General features: G+C 36.3%; 1 protein-coding gene across 2 annotated transcripts in view; it reads right to left on the reverse strand.

The window, feature by feature from the left end:
• Positions 1 to 19,411, reverse strand: part of PIK3R1 (phosphoinositide-3-kinase regulatory subunit 1) — a 133,169-nt gene that overhangs the window by 100,110 nt on the left and 13,648 nt on the right. The gene's annotated exons all lie outside the window — the stretch shown is intronic.

Raw genomic sequence — 19,411 nt, forward strand, 5'->3', positions numbered from 1 at the left:
TTCTGATGACACACAATTAAGGTAAAAGTGCTGACTTAATAGAAAACCTCTAATGAAAAAGTTCAATGTTTCATAATTGCTTTGAAGTTGCTCCCAACCTCTGGGTGTCAGTATTTTCCATTAATGCCTTAGAACTACTCCTGTCCTTAGAAAAGCACTAGGTCATCATGCTATGTACAGCACTATGCTTCAGATATCATTTATTCTTTAATTTTAGCAACAATTTTATGTATATATGATTTCAAGATCTTTATCCTACTTTCTTTGACTTATAATTGTTCCACACCAGGACCACATATTTCTGAGACACATACCTACATAGGCATGCAGTTTTATCTAGAAATGAACATTTTGGCTGAAAAGAAAAAAAAACTTCATTACCTCATTATGCTATTAAAAGAATCATTTTCATACTCTTTTCTAAATCTAAGGAGAAGATTTAGAAGAAACCTGATCTATATGTGCTTTATACGGTGCAGAAACAGGGACAGACAACTTTGATTGTTGTAGGGGCAAATAGATAGCTATGGAGGGTCACTGCATCCCTAAATAAGAACCCTCCAAACACATAATTTTATCCTTCATCCTTCAAATGGAAGGATGACACTAGAACTCTTACATTTGCTACGTTTGGATTCCCTGGCATGCCCCTTTCCTTTCAATGTCTAAACTGTATTTCTAAATGATCAGAAGAAGTTACTCCACTGCTTAAACTTTGGAGAGTGAAAGAAAATCCCTCAGGCAAAACAATTCTGTACCTTGGAAAGAAAATTGGGTAAGTATAGTTCAATGCTTTGTTCTGGAAATCTGAAATATCAATTATCTTTTTCTCTCCCCCTACTCCCCCCCCCCCCCCACTCCACAAAGAATAAGAAACACAAAGTTCTTCATGAAATCCACAGTTTGGTCAAATTATAAAGATTTGTCACCATGCACTCAAAGTACATGTGACAAGATCTGGTATGATGTTGCAAAAGCACTCATCAGGATGGATGTAAATCTTTGCATATTGTATTTTCATGAAGGAAGAAGTTTTCTCTACTATGGGCTAGCTTACTAGAATTTTGGACAATTATCTTTTAAAAAACCATTATGGGACATTTTTGTAAAAAAAATAATTTGTGCAAAAACATTGGAATTGGTGTAGAAACAAGGATTCTGTGCAAATAAATTTTCAGAAAAATGTCCCAGAATATGAAAAATGTGGCCATTTTCTTAAAAGGAAAATCATTTTTACAACACTACTATGAAGTGACAACAAACTACCATTGATAACAACATTTTGCCCTATAACATTTCAATATTCCACTGCAAATTCAAGCTCACATATTTGAATTTCAACTAGACTAAAAGTAGTCTAATTGCAGCTTAAAAACTACTGCTGTTTCTAAAATGAACTATTTCAAATTATTTAAATCTCTGTAGGGGAGAATGAATGAAATAATACACTTAAAATTAAATAATATATTTAAAAATAGGTTTAAAGTATAGGGATCTATATACATTTATTTTACTCTTTTGGTATCAGCCAGCAATCACAAAAAGCATGCCTTTCTATCCTTTGGGGGGATATTAAGAATATAGACTAAGGGGGAAATTAAGGGTATAGATTATGGGCATGTCTACAAGACATAGTTATAGCAGTTTAATACCACGTTAACTGTTATCCTACACGAATCACAGGTTTATATGCTGTAGTTCAAGGAGAGGCATTCAATTCTCTAACAAAGAATTCAAATTAATTCACAAAATTCCAAGATTCTGTAGAATGCCGCCAGGACAATTAGTACTTAGACACACTTGAGGTGAACACCCACTAATCAGTATTTCAAATTTCTGCCCAAGTTCTCATTATTCAACTGACTGACTGAAGGTATTTTCCACCAGCAAACAGCTGCTATTTTGAAGCTGTGTCTGGAAACCTTTTCTTCCATTATTAGACCTTACTCTCAAGATAAGTGAAGGTAATACCACCTGCAAAACCTGAAGGCACACTCTGCATATGACTTTTATCATATTGAGATTGTATGTGCAGTTAGAACAAGCTGTACCCTAATTAGCCTTTCCCTAGTTTCTTAAGGCAATCTACAAAAATATGTACTAATTAAAGCTACTTGAAGTTAAACAAATGTAGCCACTGCTTTAACCTCTCTCATCATCACTTTGATATAAAAGATCAGGAACTGTCCAGAAATATTTTGGTTAGATAGGAGGCTCCTTCTGTATCAAAGAAATGAATAGATACACAAGTTTACAGATTTCTGAGTAAACATATTCAGGGCTGTGGTCTTTGTAGCTGGGCCTACATGTCCTCATTCTCAGAAACTGGAATCCCCAAATTGAAGATTTCATCACAAAAATGTCTTCTATATTTAATATTTCCTCTTTCTTTTCCTTCTTCCTTTCCTCCTCCCTCCTTAATTTGTTTTCCTCATTTTCTCCTGTCCTCTTTCTTTCCCTCTTCCCTCCTTAATTTCTTTCCTTCCTTCCTTCCTTCCCTCCTCTTTCCCTTTCTTCCTTTTCCCCTTAATCCCACCTTTAGCTTCGTTCCCTCCACCTCACGATCTCTGACTATGACTTTGGATGTTGATTCAGATTTGGTCTTGGATTTGTTAACTTTTAAACAAATGTTTTTAAATATATTGTTTAGTTAATGTTTTAATTGTGATTTTATTGCTATTGTTTGTGTGCCGCTTGTAAGCCGCTCTGAGTCCCCCTTCGGAGGTGAGAAGGGCAGGATATTAATGCTCAAAAATAAATAAATAAATAAATAAATAACTTTTGCTTTCTCACTGAGTCATGGGAGGTTGCTTTGTGCATTGGTTATTATGTGCTTTCAAGTTGATTCTGACATATGGTGACCCAATCATTGGGTTTTCTTGGCAATACTGAGTTTTCCCACTGCTTTTTCTCTGACACTGAGAGAAAGGTGTGTGGAGCGAGCAAGCAAGCAGGGTGTGTATGGATGGGCAAGCAAAGTGGGGTGGGGTGGACAAGCAAGCAAAGGGAATGGGATGGCAAGGGAGTGGTGGCTGATGGCACACGTACCAGAAGGGACATGCAGAATCCTTTTTCATGGCATGCATGCCATAGGCTCACCATCACTGCTCTAGGCCATACCACCCTTATTCCTGGTCTTCCAAGGCAGTCTGCAGTGGTTCTCTTCCAAAGGCTGTGACCTGCTCCCCTGGTTCCAACCTTCTTACCTTCACTTCCCTGCCCTGTACTCTTTCCTCCTTTGTCCTTAGACGTTCTTTAGAATCAGCCAAGCAGTTGAGTTGCACTTTCCCTGACTCTACTTAGGATTCATTGCACTTAGTATTTATGAACCGAACCCAGCATTTTATTTGCTCACCCATGATATTGCTTTTAATTGTTTTTATAATGCTGTTTGATTTTATGTTTATTAATGTTTGATATTGCTTGTTTTTTATGCTTATTTTAACCTGTTTTGTTGGGCATGTCCCTTTGTAAGCCACCCCGAGCCCCTTCAGGGAAATGGAGGCAGGATGTAAAACAAAGTTGTTGTTATTATTATTATTGAGTCTTCCTTTTCACTGGCTAGCTCCAATATTCTTTCCTGCCTTGCTCTCTGTGCTCTCCCCCTTGAACCTATTTTCCCCATTAACTTTTTCCTCCCCCTGCATCTCTTTTCATTTATTTATCTTACTCTCATTTAATTGTATCAACCTGTGCTATTTCTGCCTGATGCTGCTTCCACTTTCAATGTAGTTTCAGAGGCAAACAGCATCAGACTGCTATGTCATTTACTGATGCCACCATATCTCACTATTTGTGGTTGATGTTTTCAGTGGGGGTGGGGTGGTGTTCAGGTCTGTAGTCAAAGTTGGCTTTGTTCTGCTACAAGGACATCTATGAGACCTCAGAGCTCATTTCTCCTCCCAATTCATTTCTACTTGTATACAACTTATACACTCCTCTCTCTTTGATGGAAAATGAATACAGAAGCAATCACAATTATGAGTATCCATGAGAATAGTTTCGCAGTTTTTGTCCAGTGCAAACAGCTGGTTCATCACAAGTATAAAAATATACATGAAACATGCTGACTGCAATTTTAACAGTTGGGATTTCTCAACTGAAACCACAAGCTGGGCTTTCTTGTGTATCACACACTCTACAGTTCTCCTATTAAGATGCAACCACCAGGTCGTAGTTTTGGATTCTCCCAAATAAAAATGGGCCTATCAATCAATTGCGGCAGTTTTCAGCTGAGTATTAATATTTGTCGGATGTTACCTTATTTGTTGTGTTTTCATCATTATCCAATACACTCAAACCAAACAGAGCTGCTTTCAAGAACACAAAAAACCCCACAGTTTAATACTTAATTTTAAGTTGCCCTTAACCTTGCAAAGCAAAACCCATTAAACAAATCTTACAATTTTGTTACCATCTGCATTATTACTTTAGGTGCTGCTCAAACACTCAAAAAACACTGTGGGGAAAAAACCTCCAGATTTTTTATGAATTAAAAGATCACAATATTCCAGATTTGCTCTACGTATTTGATTTAGAAATAAAGAGAATTCATCTTTTACTTCTGAATTCTAAAGGTCTATCATCTCGAGCCCAGTACAATAAATTGGAACCACATTTAATCCCACTTTTCCCTGGTAACTTTACAGTTTCCTGACACTATAAACACATTATACCTCACCATTTGGGTTCCCCCCTCCTGCATGCTGTAATCTTGCCAGGAGACAAGCTTTGCTTTTAATAAGTCGATTTGCCAACTTAAACAGCAATCTCCTAAGGCAATCAAATAATGAAGCACACACAGATGTATTTGCACGTAATCTGTCAGAAGCCTGCTCAGGCCAACAGAAATGCATAACTCCCAGGTATTTAAAAAGTTTACACACAACTGTGTTTCTTCTGTCTTGCTTTCACCAATTCTTCCTTTCCTTTTAAAAAATACTCCATAACTTAGGAAAGAGAAAAAAAATCAAGATGCAAAAATGTGTACTGGAGCTATCCACAGAGCAGGATCTAGAGAAGAAATATATTTATACAAGAGATGGTCATTTGAGCAATCCTATTTTATAATTATATAGTATGTTCTTCAGTGCTGTAGGCGTGTTCTGACAGAAAAGAATAAAAAAATTAAGATAAAATACACAAAAGCTTCATTTGCTGTTTTTAATGATAGCACTTCCAGCGCTGAACTCACAAACTGCAGTTCAGTTTCAGATGAAGTTTTGTACATCTTCAGAATACTACAGCAAACAACTGTGCAGAAACAATAGCAAGACACAATGCATGTTGGGATCAAGGCTGCTTCCTATCTTGTATGCCAGCAAATGAATACAGTGTACATATTCCATGTGAAATTATTATTATTATTATTATTATTATTATTATTATTATTAATAATAATACTGCACTTTATCTCTTATGAATGAGATTCAAAGCAGCTTAACATAAAAAGGCAGCTTCTTTTTACATGCAATATGTAAATGTCAAAGGAAGACATATTTGATTCTTTGGTCTCAATCTGTAAAGGTCTAACTGTCCTAGCGTTGGATATTTAAAAGGGCGCTTCTCCCACAAAACTCTGCACTCTAATTAAAATTAATTATAGCCATTTGGGAAATAGAAGGTGATGTCTGCAGTGAAGGTCTTTTTTGTGGTGATGCCTAAACTCTGAAACTTTTCCTTAGAATATTTACCTTTGCTATTTTTAAGATGCCAGGTGAAGTCTGTCATGCTTTTCTAAAAGGTCTTAATGGCTTTCATCAATATTTTAGAAACATCCATTCTGTTTTGATCCAGAGTTTAACTGCTGGTTTCACTAGCTAGTCTTCTCTTTCATATGATGGTTCTATTTTCATGACATTTTATTTCCTTTAATATGAAAGATGTACTGTTTTAAATGCCTTCATTCGATTCAGAAAAAGCTGGAGTTAAAATAAATGATACATGTATGTGTCTGTCTGCAAGTAATTTCGTCTCGCCTAAATCTAGTTGTTTTGAGACCCACAATAAATTGCTGGCTGAAATGTCATTTCTTATATAAATCACACTTCCTTAAAATTATATTCCTCTAGCTGGAACAAGACACTGGATCTAGGACTTTGTGCACATGTACATGTGTGGTACATCCATATTTTCTTTGAGATTGTAACATGATTCAGGGCTGATTTAAATAATGGCTCTCGTTTTTTCCACTTATACTTTGAAAACCAACTAGAGATGCAGATTTTTACACTCAATCATGTAGCTGATAAGGCTTCCTCGATGTAGATTAAATGTATAATTAAGGTTCATTTATTGCACTCACTGGGCGAGAGATGAAAGCCTACAGAAGAAGCCTACAGCCACACATATCTTTATTACGCACTTTCAAATCACCTCTGGCTTAAGGTTGCACCTGCATAGAGTTTTCTTGGCAAAGTTTATTCAGAGACTATATGCTAGTATCTTTCTCTCAGGATGAGAATGCAACTTGTCGAATGTAACTCAGTGGGTTTTTATGGCTGAGTAGGATTTCAAACCCAGAGCTATAGTGTAACAGTCAAACACTACACCATACTGTCACAGTTGAGCCAACTGTAAGTCAAGAGAATAAGAGAAGAAAAATACTGTTCAGCACTGGAAAAATCAGTCCCCTGTAATATTGATTTTTATAACATTATTTTCAAGTGAAATCTGTCATAGATTTAAGGGTGGCATTTGTTTCCTGTTCATACATGGTTTTGTATAAAGGGTGATTTCATACATTTTTAACAACCAATCCTCAAAAGCAGTTTTAGGCATTTAAGCATTCTTTTTGACTTCACTACTGCACTTTGAAATTAAAAATTGTTGTCACTCTCCTTGGGTACTTTGATGTAAATTTCTGTAAGAGGAGGACTGTAAGTCTATTTGAAGGCACAGAGAAGTAATCCAAGAAAGGGTTCTTCTGCTCACGAAGAGGAAGTATGTTAGCTTCATGTAGCAAAGCAGAAGTTGTATTTTTAAAAGAACCTCCAACTCCTGAATTTTGTTGTCCAACAAAGAACTTCCTTTATGTTTCAGCTTTATAAGTAACTCATAAATAAATGAACAGTGTGCTGTCTTTTACATGGTGTTGGTGGAAGACACACTGTACTTGTTTCTATTGGGTTAAAAATGCAAATTACACCAAATTAGGAGGTGTAGCTAATACCTTGGTGGACAGAATCAGAATTCAAAATGACTTTGACAGATAGAAGAGCTGGGCAAAAACTAACAAAATAAATTACATCAGGGAACAACAGGGAGCATTACACTTAGCAGAAAAAAAGAAATGCACAAATACAGGATGGGTGACATTTGACCTGATGAAGTATATTTCTCTGAAAGTTTTTAAACAGAGGCTGGATAGCCACCTGTCAAGAGTGCTTTGATTATATTTTCCTGCATGGCAGGGAGATGGACTGGATGCATATAATTCAATCCCAAACTTCCTTTTAAAATAGATGTCCAATCCAAATCTGGTTTAAAGTTAAATAACTCTAAAGAAGGGAGAGTAGGGACTTTGAAGCAGAATATCAACATGGTGATAATATCTGAGGAATAGAATGAGCAAGCACATACTTCATTGGATGAGTACTTCTACATTTTCATCCACACATATGAAAATCTGTGCCTTTGTTTTCATTTTAGTGATATGATATCTGAGAGCAAGTCCCATTAAACTCAATGAGACCTGCTTCTTAGTAGACTTGTATATTATTGCACCCAGTGCTCTAGCACCTTAAAACTAAAAAATCTCATGTGACTCACTTCGATGGACTAAAACGCCGTTTCAGAAAATTGCACTGGATAGACCACATCAGCTCTGGTTTCTGATACAGAACATATGTCATCAAGTAGTTGCTATCTGCTCGCCCACAGAAAACCATATTTAATAAGCCTTGGAACTATAAGAGGGTTTTGCGAGACCAGTCGCTCTTGTTGCAATGAAGTAGTAACGGTGAGGCTGCAGACCATATTTTAGTTCTTGAGGACCACTGGTGCTCCAAGGACCACAGCTTGGGAACCCCTGAGCCCCAACCTATGAAGCGTTATTAAGCAATAAATGTATGTTTTCAGATATTGCAGAATACAATCAAACTAACAATGAACACCATTCTAGGTCTTGCCTTTGGTGCTGGGCCTGATCCTTCAACAGAAACTACCATGTATGCTTGTGCATGAATAAAACTGATACTTATATTTAATTATAGAATATAAAATATAAATCAGCCAGTAGAACCTATACTGTTAAGAAAGAAAAGTTGGGATTTTTATAATCAAATAGTTTCACATATGCTTTGCAGATTTAAAAAAAACTATACAGTACTTTGATAGCATCAAACTGTTTATAGATAAAACTGAGATGCCAATAAGTATTTAACAGAAAAGACAAGCAATATCTTCTGAACGGGACAATAAATAACCCAAACTTGGATTCCTACTAGCAATGTATGGTAGCACACACTGAATTTCTAAGAATACAGTCCTATTTTATAGTACTTTCTCAGCCAGGATTCCCAATAACCAGGTTCAAACAGCCAAGCCCAGATAATCTCCATAGGTCTGATCCTATTTTCACCCAAGTTAATGAGGGATTTGGCTGATGACTTTGGTGGGAAGAAGATAACAGCTTTCCTTGGCTTCACTGAACAAATAAAGATATTTTTAAGAAAAAGAACTAACTGGTTGTTACATTTAAGTAGTTGTCATGTATAAGAGAATTTGCTTACATTTGCAAATATTGAAAAGAACATGTTAAGTTTGTAATCTGTCCTGATATAAACAGTCAACAAAATGCCACACATTCTTTTAAAATGTTAACCACTTGGTTCCTTTTCTTTACCTATGATAAATAATTAAAATGTGTGTCTAGGAGGAAACACTGGGAGAAAAAAAAAACTAGATCAGCCTATAATTACCTTCCCTTTTTATATTAATAAGTCAATCAGTACTGGGATCCATTAGTAGCAATGCTCAATTTTTGAAAATATTTCCAAACCAATGTTTATAAATATTTGTAACATTAGCCATCTCCAAACCACACATCCAAATATACATTTGTTTCATCAGTTTGAACATCCTAAAATACCAAATTCATCCAGCATTGTGCAAGTACCTGTGTCACTTCAAGGAATATGACATGAATGATAATAATAATAATAATAATAATAATAATAATACTTTATTTGTATAATGCCCTATCTCCCCAAAGGGACTCAGGGCGCTTTCCAACATATAAGGCAAAACATTCAATTGCCAAGAATCATGCAAAAAGATAGAAATGAAAGCATCAAAGACAACAAAAATTCTACTAGAATACAACATTTTTTAAAACCAATTTCAATTACAACTCCACCAGATAATGTTCAATAAAACCAATGGCTTGGACTACAAAATGGGCATGGTAAACAAAAAAAGGGCTGGGCGGTGTATCATAATGGGAGTTTAATTTTGAATGGGAAATGGGATGGGACAATTGACTTGAGATTTCAAGTATGCTTTAAAAACAAATAGACTACTATTCATTTGACACTCATCTGGTTACTTAAAAAATTTTCTATGATCATACAAAAAAAACCTCAGACATACTGTAGCAATAGGCTTATCAGAACAACCAAAACGGCACAACATTTTCTGTGCAAGCTGTCAAAACCACAGATTTCATTGGGCAAAATTGATAATTGAAACACACAGGGGGAAGGGAGGGGAAGTGATTACATTAAGACTCACATAGGCTTGAGATTATAACAATCTGCTTCCCGTTCAGGCCAGAAATTATTTCCATAGTGGAATGGGATAGTGAAATCATAAATGAACCTTTGAAGAAAGACTACATAAGCAAGTTTACGGCTACACATATCTTTATTATATGCTTTCAAATCACCTCCAACTTAAGGTAGCACTTTCATAAGTTTTCTTGGCAAGGTTTATTCAGAAAAGATTTGCCATTGTCTTCATCTCAGGCTGAAAATACATTTCCCAATTGTCACTCAGTGGGTTTTCTATAACTACATAGGATTTCAAACCCAGCGTCCTAGTCTAACAGTCAAACCACTGCACCATACCACCATAGTTTAGCCAGATATAGTGTTGGGACAACTTGAGAAACTGCAAGTTACTTCTGGTGTGAGAGAATTGGCTGCCTGCAAGGACGTTGCCTAGGGGATGCCTGGATGTTTAATATTTTACCATCCTTGTGGGAGGCTTATCTCATGTCCCCACATGGGGAGCTGGACCTTACAGAGGGCGTTTAACCTACTCTCACCAGATTCAAACGGCTGACCTATCTGCCAGTACAAGGGTTTAACCCATTATGCCATCGGTGGCTCCAGTTCAGCCAATGGGTCAATAAAATAGTTGAGGGAGTGCCTTTGAAGGCTTCTCGGCACTTGGAACTATACCTATTTGTGGAGGTGGGAAGCTGTCTGTGTAAGTGGACACCTCTGCCACATACACATATTTGATTTTTTGTATAGATATGTTATCAAGAAATCATCTAAAATAACTCTTTGTTCTCTTTTATCAATATTTTCCTATAAAAGGGGGGGGGGGGTTACTAATTTACAAAAACTGGCCACATCTATGATTAATGCAGCTTCTAAAGACTCTCAAATAGCTTGTTCATTTCTACTCAATAAAGAAACTATTGGAATAAAGACTGTACAATCAAAAGATAAAGACCTACTTAAAATGCTAGATTTCAGTGCAGTTAGCACTTATAATTGAATACAACAATACCAGTGCTCACTCTACTGTTCACCTGTTTGCCATTCATCATGAGACTATGTGATGTTACACTATTGCTCAATCCGCTGTGAAACCTATATACTAATTGACGTGGTAATGAATTTTACATTCAGCTGTGTAGTGCAGACGTACACTCTGAGGGAGCAACAGTGGGGGAAATCCAAAATTACAGGATATCCTGGAGTGAAAATCTAGATGTACATTGGAAAATGGGGAGCCCTCAGCCTAAAATCTAAATGTTAAATTTAGGGGTGAACTAATAAGCTGGAAAGGGTGCTTTTCTATTTAACAATGTTTACTTTGGAACTCTATACATATTTACCTAACAATAAGTTTCACTGAAGTCAGTGGGATGTACTTCTGAGGAAACATGTATAGTTCTAATGGGTTTTCAATAAATATTCAAGTAAATCTTGCTACTGGAATAATCATTTGAAGTATTTATGTAGCACATAAAATTAACTTGGGCCTTCTGATGGCAGGAGACTCCTGTCTATGAAATATAAGCTGAGTAAGATGCTGAGGAATTCCTCTGGAAGTTTTCTGGTGATATCCAGACAACAAAAAGGCATATAAAGAGGTGGCTCGAGGTGGCTGTCTCGCAGCTGTGGAATTCTTCCCTTTCTGGAGGCATGCCAAAAAAATTGAGCACATTTAACAACACTGTGAGACTTTTGTTCAGGCTGGTATCTGGAGTCAGCTTTCAGGCAAGGATTGTTCTAAAAGTATTTGCTTGGTTTGATTTTATACATTCCTTTGCATTTATTGTGGACATATAAATTAATGATGATAAATAATGTAATAATTTAATATGGTCTATTTTAATCCTTCTAGGTTTAGTTTTTAAATAAAAAAGAACATTGTTAGATGTGTTCACTGAGTTTAGCTGATTCACTTAAGTAAATAAAGCTAACTTAACCACTCCCTCAAATTTAGAGGAATGTCAGTATAATGGCTCAGAACATGTAAGTTGTAACCATGGTTAAATACTTAAATTATAGCAGAGGTGACATTTTCATTCTAAACTATTAAAATAAGGCAAAACCTCAGATTTCAGCCTTCAGACCGATTTCATGGTAATTCATCATGGACCCAAGATGTTAACCAAGATACACATTTACTGCCAGCTGCACTGCAGACATCTGTGTTCTTTCAAAGAAGCTGTGTGTATGTAAAGGACGTTAAACAAATATTTCAGAGTACACGGATATAAAATGATTTCTTGGCAAGGAATTGGCAGTTGCAAACAATCACATGTTGCAGAAGAAAGTGTTCCCTTACAACCCACAACAGAGAGATAGCCAACCTATTTCAGCTTGTTACAGATAACGGATATCAGCACTGACTAACCATGTCTCCTGATTTCAGCCTGGAGCTGGGGGGGGGGGGGGGGGAGAGGAGTTAGACTGGCCAGAGTCCCACTTATTTAAAGAAAAGCAAATTGTCTTACAGTAGGAAAACTGACCAGGGTTAATTTCAACAAAAGTTAGCATTGCTAAGTTTGATCCAACTGATCCAGCAGATTCATGAGCACTCATTTTATCTAACTTACAATCAGGATTCTGCTTAACCAGAGGAAAAAAAAGAAAGAAAGAAGGCTAGATTCCATTGTTTATGGTTCAGTCCATAAATCTGTCATTTCACTGATTTTCAGTACTATGAGGATTTACCAGCAGGTGGAGTCAAACAACAACTAGAACTCATCCGCATTACTTGTACTGAGGAGGTGATAGCAGTATGTATCTATCTATCATCTACCTATCTATCATGGATGTGAATGGAAAAAAAAATATTTATATGGGAAATAATCAGATTTTCAGTTGCAAGCCAAAATGAACAGAAAATGTTAAGATCTTAAGTACACATTATTCCAATGATAGGTTGCACTCTGTTCAAAAGGCATTTTCAATTTCCCCATCTTTTCTATTTTCTTACTCTCATAATAGAAACCACATTGATCTACCCAGATGAGGGAAGGACACAATTTATATGAGGCAACTAAGATGCGCAGATTAACAAATCAGCCATTTTGCAAGATTTCAAAGGGAATGGTTAACACAGAGACCGAATATTACCCCTGGAAAAGTAATTTTTAATTAGTGGAATTATTCTTTGTTGAATGTTTCTTTACTCATTTTGAAAACTTCAGTCTCCAGTTACAATAAAAAATGACAATTATTCATTACAATATAAAAGTCATGCAGCTCATTCTAGTTTTTAGTCTCCATTAGAATTAACCCATTAAATCAAGTGTTAAGTCAATACTTGTTTTACTCTACTTGGGACTGACAATTGGATTTAGCCTCTAAAATGAAATCCAACTTAACCAAGAAATTAAATTAAGGTGATTACAATAAAATTCAAATCTAAAACAAGTAAAAAAATAAGTACGTTTAAATCTCTCTTAAAACCAGATTTTTGAACAGTCACATAAGTGAATGTCACTATTGAAATGCTTCTTTCTTCAGCTTCAGGTTCCCTATTTTTCTATTTGACTCTTGTTTGTTTTAGAAAGCCCTTAATCCCACTGAGCATATTATCTATTTCAAAACCCAAGGGACACCCCAGCAACTACATGATGCCATATGGGCTACATAGACATAAGACAACATTGTAGATTATCCTAATTCTCAACCTGCCATTCTAGATTTCCTCATGTTCTATCTAACACTACACAAAAAAGGATCCCATTGATCCAAAATGGATAATGTTCCCTGCTCCCAGTTAGTTTGCACATTAATCACTAAGTCAACTCTCCCGACTTTCTTCAGACATTAAATTCTTTACACAATCATAAAAGAGTAAACAATAGAAATTCTCGCACAGCACACATACAGTATGTTCTCCATTTCTACAGGTGATACATTTCCAGACTTTTGGTGGATATGTGAAGCCACAGACACGTAAGTGAACCCTACTGAAATGTAGGACTTTCAGCCCAAGAATACCACAGTCACACTGGAGAGGTCATATTCTGTTAGAAGTAGACAAATGAAACTGTGAGTACCAATCATGTGGACACAGAAATCAAACTGTAGTTCTTCTGTATAATAAGGGGTTTGGTTGTTTCTGCCTCTACTGCTCCACTTTCATCCCCAACAAAGAAAGGTGACAGGAGACACACACAAAGAGAGAGACAGAATGGCCACCGAACAGAGATGGTTCTCAACCCATATAATGCTGGGAATTGCAACTGGTCAAGACTATAATAATCTGATTGGTATGGAGAAGACATTTTATCTTGTGACTGTCCTAGGAGGGAGGCAAGCAAAGATAACTGTACTGTAAGGTAGATTGCTAAACCAGTCTATTTTAAGAAAATGCTAATTACCAAGCTGATTTCTGATCACACATTTACACTTTGGCAATCATAGCAATTAGCACTTGCAGTGTTTTTAGCGTTGATTGTATTTTGACATGATGTATTTTTCTTTGAAGTACTACAATACTGAAATAGATTTGCTATGAAAGAAACATTTCACCCACTATTGTTGAAATGTTATCAGGATGTTAATAGTTGTTGCAATTTCCATTTTGCATACAGTAATTTGTTTCAGAGGTTCTAATGACCATTCCTCTTTGCCTGTTCATTTTGAGTAACCAACCATATTTAAAACAATAAGATACACTTCACCACAGTTCACAACAAAAATACACCATGTCAAGTTAGTGGGCCATGACAACTCAGTTTTGACACATTTATAAAGTTCAAAATGAGGCTGCTGATTCAGGATATCAATTTCCCATTTTACGAACAGTTTTGAGTTTTATTTTACAGTGGTGGTGGGGGGGGGGGGGGGGGGGGATGGTCAACAAACACCTCAAATTAAAAATATGAGTTAGAGTGAGATGTTACCCGCCCATTGCACAAACTTTAGCTTGCTAATAAATTTTACAGATAAAATTCCTCGTTATAATTTATTACTACTAATTCATCCCTTAGTTTTCCCCAGCTCTGGGACTTAAGGTAGCTTACAAATGTTAACAGACACAAAAGTTCAAAACATAGGAAAGTTAAAATAAAATTATCAAGACAATTAAAAGCATCACTATTTAGAAAGAGAAACAAATATAGATAATATAACACATTATTAAAGATGTCTGTCTCATGAGCAATCAGTTCTCAAACGCCTGTCAAAATCAAGAAGTCTTTGCTTCCATATGGAAAGACAACAAAGGGGGCTCCAGTCTAGCCATCCCATGAAGTTAGTTCAAAGGCCTGGGAGTCGCCACCAAGAAGAACTTCTTCAAGAGGATGTGGGGTGGGGTGGGACAGAGAGAATTCCAATAGAATTGGAAACACCAGTGATTCTCTCTCAAACTTGATGTATATTATACATCTGCCACAGAGTTACTATTTCTATGAATACAAAAATAAGTCATACTTTAAAAAAATATTTTAATAAGTAGGACAACAACCATTTGAAAACATTGGAGGCCCTATACTATGTGACCCACTCCACCTTAAAAGGCCCTATCCATTTTTGCTACTCTTATCTCCTCTCCTCTATTTGCTCACTTCTACTGAGCATGTATAGTTATTTGTACATGCTCAAAGTACTCCCTTATCTTAGCAGATATTAAGCTGTAGGGTGGAGAGGTCATCTCCCTGCCTTTCCAGTAACAGAAATGACTGGATCTTTTGTGCCATGGCACATATACCAGAGACTTTGATTTCCAATAAGCTGCTCATGGGTAATGGCATTTGTTGTATGGTGTCAGTGAGAAAAGCCTTTGCCTACAAACTTCTGGGTTTGTGCCTAGGTGAGACAGTAGGACCAGACACCAGTAATGAATTTGACCAGATCCAAAAATTCTGCCTGTGGGTGACAAGCCAAATCACAACTTATTAAAGCCTTTGAGGCTTCCACCATCATCTCAAGAGCAGCTGGTGTGGACGAGAGAGAGAGAAAGAGCCTCCTCTGTGGTGCCCCCCCCCCCCCGGAATACCCTCCCAAAAGAGATTAGATTAGCCCCCACGCTTCAATCCTTCCATTCCAACCTGAAAACTTGAATGTTTAGACAGGCCTTAGTTTTATCTACTGTTGTTTTAAAATTGTATTATTTTGATTTTATTCTACATGTGTTGACGGGGGTTGTTGTTATCACTTTATGTGACTTGTTTTATACTTCTGTACAATTTTTACCTGTTATATGTGCATCCTGGAGTGCCTTGTAAGCTGCCGAATACCTCGTACCAGATGGTGGTAGAATATAAAGTTGTTGTTGTTGATGATTATTAACTGGGTTTCTCGAAATCTGCACATGTTTTCTGCGATTACATTGTTTCAAACTGTTCTGACATATTTAATTTGTCAGTTTTTAATATGTTCTTTCTATTATTATTTTGGTAAACTGATATTATTTCACACTGCTCTGAAATCATTTGATATAGGGTTAGTTGTAATTTATTCCAGGAAGTGAACAAATATGTAATTTGTGAATCTATTTGGTGATTTTGTAGGATATATTTTCCCTCAAATCAAGGTAGGGAGGGAAGTTTGTTGTTTTTTAAACCTTTCTGGGGTTATGACTTGGGTTCTCTCTCTAGGGAGCACCATTTGAAAACCCTTTTCTTTCTGGCACCAGAAAACAACTGTAGAATTCTTCAAACTGACATATTGGCTTTTGTTTTTTAAAAAGCTCTCTCCAGTAGTAGAACAACACATGTTCTTTGGAAGAGGAAAATCAGACCAGCAAACAATTCCCAGCTGTCTCTAAACTCTATAATTAAATGAAAATCTAAAAATATGTAGAATACGTTGCTATTTCATACAACTAAACTGATTTTTCTGTGCTTAGCTATCAATAACAGCTCTTGATATTATTTGTACAAATACTGTTGCCTTTCAGATTACTAGGGATTATGTTAAAAATTGTGAAGACTGCTTCCCAACTGCACTTTCCACTCTATCCAAACCTTCAACCAACAGAATAAGGCAGAATACATATTCTGCAAAGACTTGTCAATTTTTATCTAATGCAAATGAGGAAAATTGACAAAACAACCCTATTAAATTTATAAAGTAAAGGTAGAAGAGAAGCTAAAAAATATAATGTGTGGCTATTTAATGAAACAGAATTGTAAATTTTCTCAACGATGGGAAGTGATTTCTCTCAACCATATGAGCAGATTGCATCCATACAGAGTTTTTTTGTTAATAGTGCTGTCAGCACACAAGACAAAGATCTCAAACAACAGAGAAAGCCCCAAATTTCACCATTAAAATATAGTTTGCGGGTATCCTATTTAGAGAGATTTAGACATGACTAATATGTTACCAGAGCATTGGGGCTGCCACTTCCTGTTGTCTACATTCTTCATGGCTCTAATAAAATGCAACAAGAGACATCACATGAGCTGATAAAATAATGTTGTTACTTCCACTGTTAATATCAGCACTGCTGTAAGAAATTATGCTGGTGTCTGAAAGAACCGCAGATATGCCTGTATCATGTGATTTTTCAAAAGATGTGTCCATAACAGAAACAAATTGAAGTAAAATAATCACCACTAAGCTGACATTATATTAGCTTCTACTGTCAAAATTATACTTAGAAGCATAAAGTTATCTCCTGAATTATAGTCTATGCAGGCATCGTTTCGTTCTGTAGACAAGTGTGGTATAAAGACGGTGAACATCAGAACAGACTGAAATAAAAGTAGTACAGATTGAGTTTATTATGATAAAGTCTAAAGGATATGTAACTGTTAAGTGTGACCATTCACAAAGCAATGCAAATATACCAATTTAGTAGTCTTTTAAGGATTTACAAGAGTCATAAAGTTATGCGATTTTAGTAGTGGGCATTGCCACAAACCAACATGGCTACCTCTCATGAAATCATTAGATTTTATTTTTCACAATTACCTAGAGTTTCTGTGATTTAAAGTGGAGCATATATTTAATAGTTTCAGATTGCATTCAAAATATGTGCTGTGTCAGTTTAAAACACTAGCAGAGTTTGTTTTGTTTATAGGAGCACTCATGTCTAAGAGTGTGCAGAAAATAGTAAATATATCAGTAATAACCACAATAAGGCTTGATTGGTAAATTGTACCAGCAAACTTTCATTTTCTATTTGACTCCACACAGTAAAGCAAGATAATGTGCTTCCCCAAGCTCTCCATATATACTCAGGTTGTTTTTTAAAAAGTACATTGATCTGTAGGGGCACAAAATGTATTTATTTATTTATTTATTCTATTATTTTTGATTTGTAATAAAATAGCCAGTAGTCACTAGTTGGGCCCCATGGTGGCACAGTGGGTTTAACCGCTAAGCTGCTGAACTTGCTAATCGAAAGTTTGGTGGTTCAAATCCGGGGAGTGTGGTGAGCTCCCGCTGTTAGGTCCAGCATCTGACAACCTAGCAGTTCAAAAACATGCAAATGTGAGTAAATCAATATGTGCAGCTTCTGCGGGAAGGTAATGGCACTCCGTGCAGTAATGTTGGCCATATGACCAAAGGACAACGCCAGCTCTTTGGCTTAGAAATGGAGATGAACACCAACCCCCAGAATCAGACATGACTAGACTTAATGTCAGGGGAAACCTTTACCTTAGCCACTAGTGGTGGCATATAAGCACAAGATATTTTCCCCGTGACACAAGATCTAAAGACATTCCCTAAATATCTATCTGGAATGCTGTAATAGAAGAATAGTAACTTGCAAGTGTAATGTGTAAGACAACACTGGAAAGTAACAACAGTTGTCATCATTATATTATTACCTTTTTTAACACTATCACATTTATTGATCATATTTTGTATTCTCTTCCAAGTTTAGGGTTTTTTTAATTAAGCTTTAGCCATACATAGCCTTGTAGTAACACCTTGTACAACTGTGTAGTCTAGGACAGTAGCAGATCAGGGTTCAAATCTCTGCTCATCCATGGGAAAACCTACTGGGTGACCTTGGGCAATGGAAAAATCCCTCTGGAGAAATTTTGCCAAGAAAACTTGAGATATGGTCAGAAATAACTTGATGGCACTCAACAATAAATAGTGTTTATAATACAATCTGATGTGGAGGACTGGCATTTTTATTTCCCCAATATGTGAAAAACTGGCACTATATCTGCTTCCATAGTATACAATTATTTTTCTCTCTTGGAAACTTGCCAAGGATTAGCACTCAATGCCTCAGGGATGTTCCTCAATCCAGAGAACACCCATTTGAAGCAGTGGTTTTCAGGATATTTTGGAATTTCCAGAATACACCTACTGTCTATGCTGGGTTTGGTTCTGGGAATGGAAGTCCAAAACACTTGGATCAAACATTTGAACCAAAAGGTGGAATCTACTACATCAGGCCAATGGTTTTCAAAACTTTCTACGTTAAGAGAAACATCTATATACTTGTATGCTTCCATGGCAAAGACCCTGTATTTTCTTGGGTTCTGAATATGAGCCAGATCAGTAAACCCAGATGATGTGAAAGTGTGCACAACATCACTCTTCCATTGTGTTGCATTACCAATATCTTCACCGAAGAACACTAGTGTTTCACAGTATGCAATATGATAACTGAGTTCAAAATGAATTATACTAGATTTCTGGTTGTTTTACAGTAAACCTTCACAAGAAGGATATGGATAATATGACCTCAACTCCAATCCCAAAAGGAAAATGCAGTTTTTCAAAATTAATATGATCCA

The sequence above is a fragment of the Anolis sagrei genome, chromosome 2, assembly GCF_037176765.1.
Source record: "Anolis sagrei isolate rAnoSag1 chromosome 2, rAnoSag1.mat, whole genome shotgun sequence".
Lineage (NCBI taxonomy): Eukaryota > Metazoa > Chordata > Lepidosauria > Squamata > Dactyloidae > Anolis > Anolis sagrei.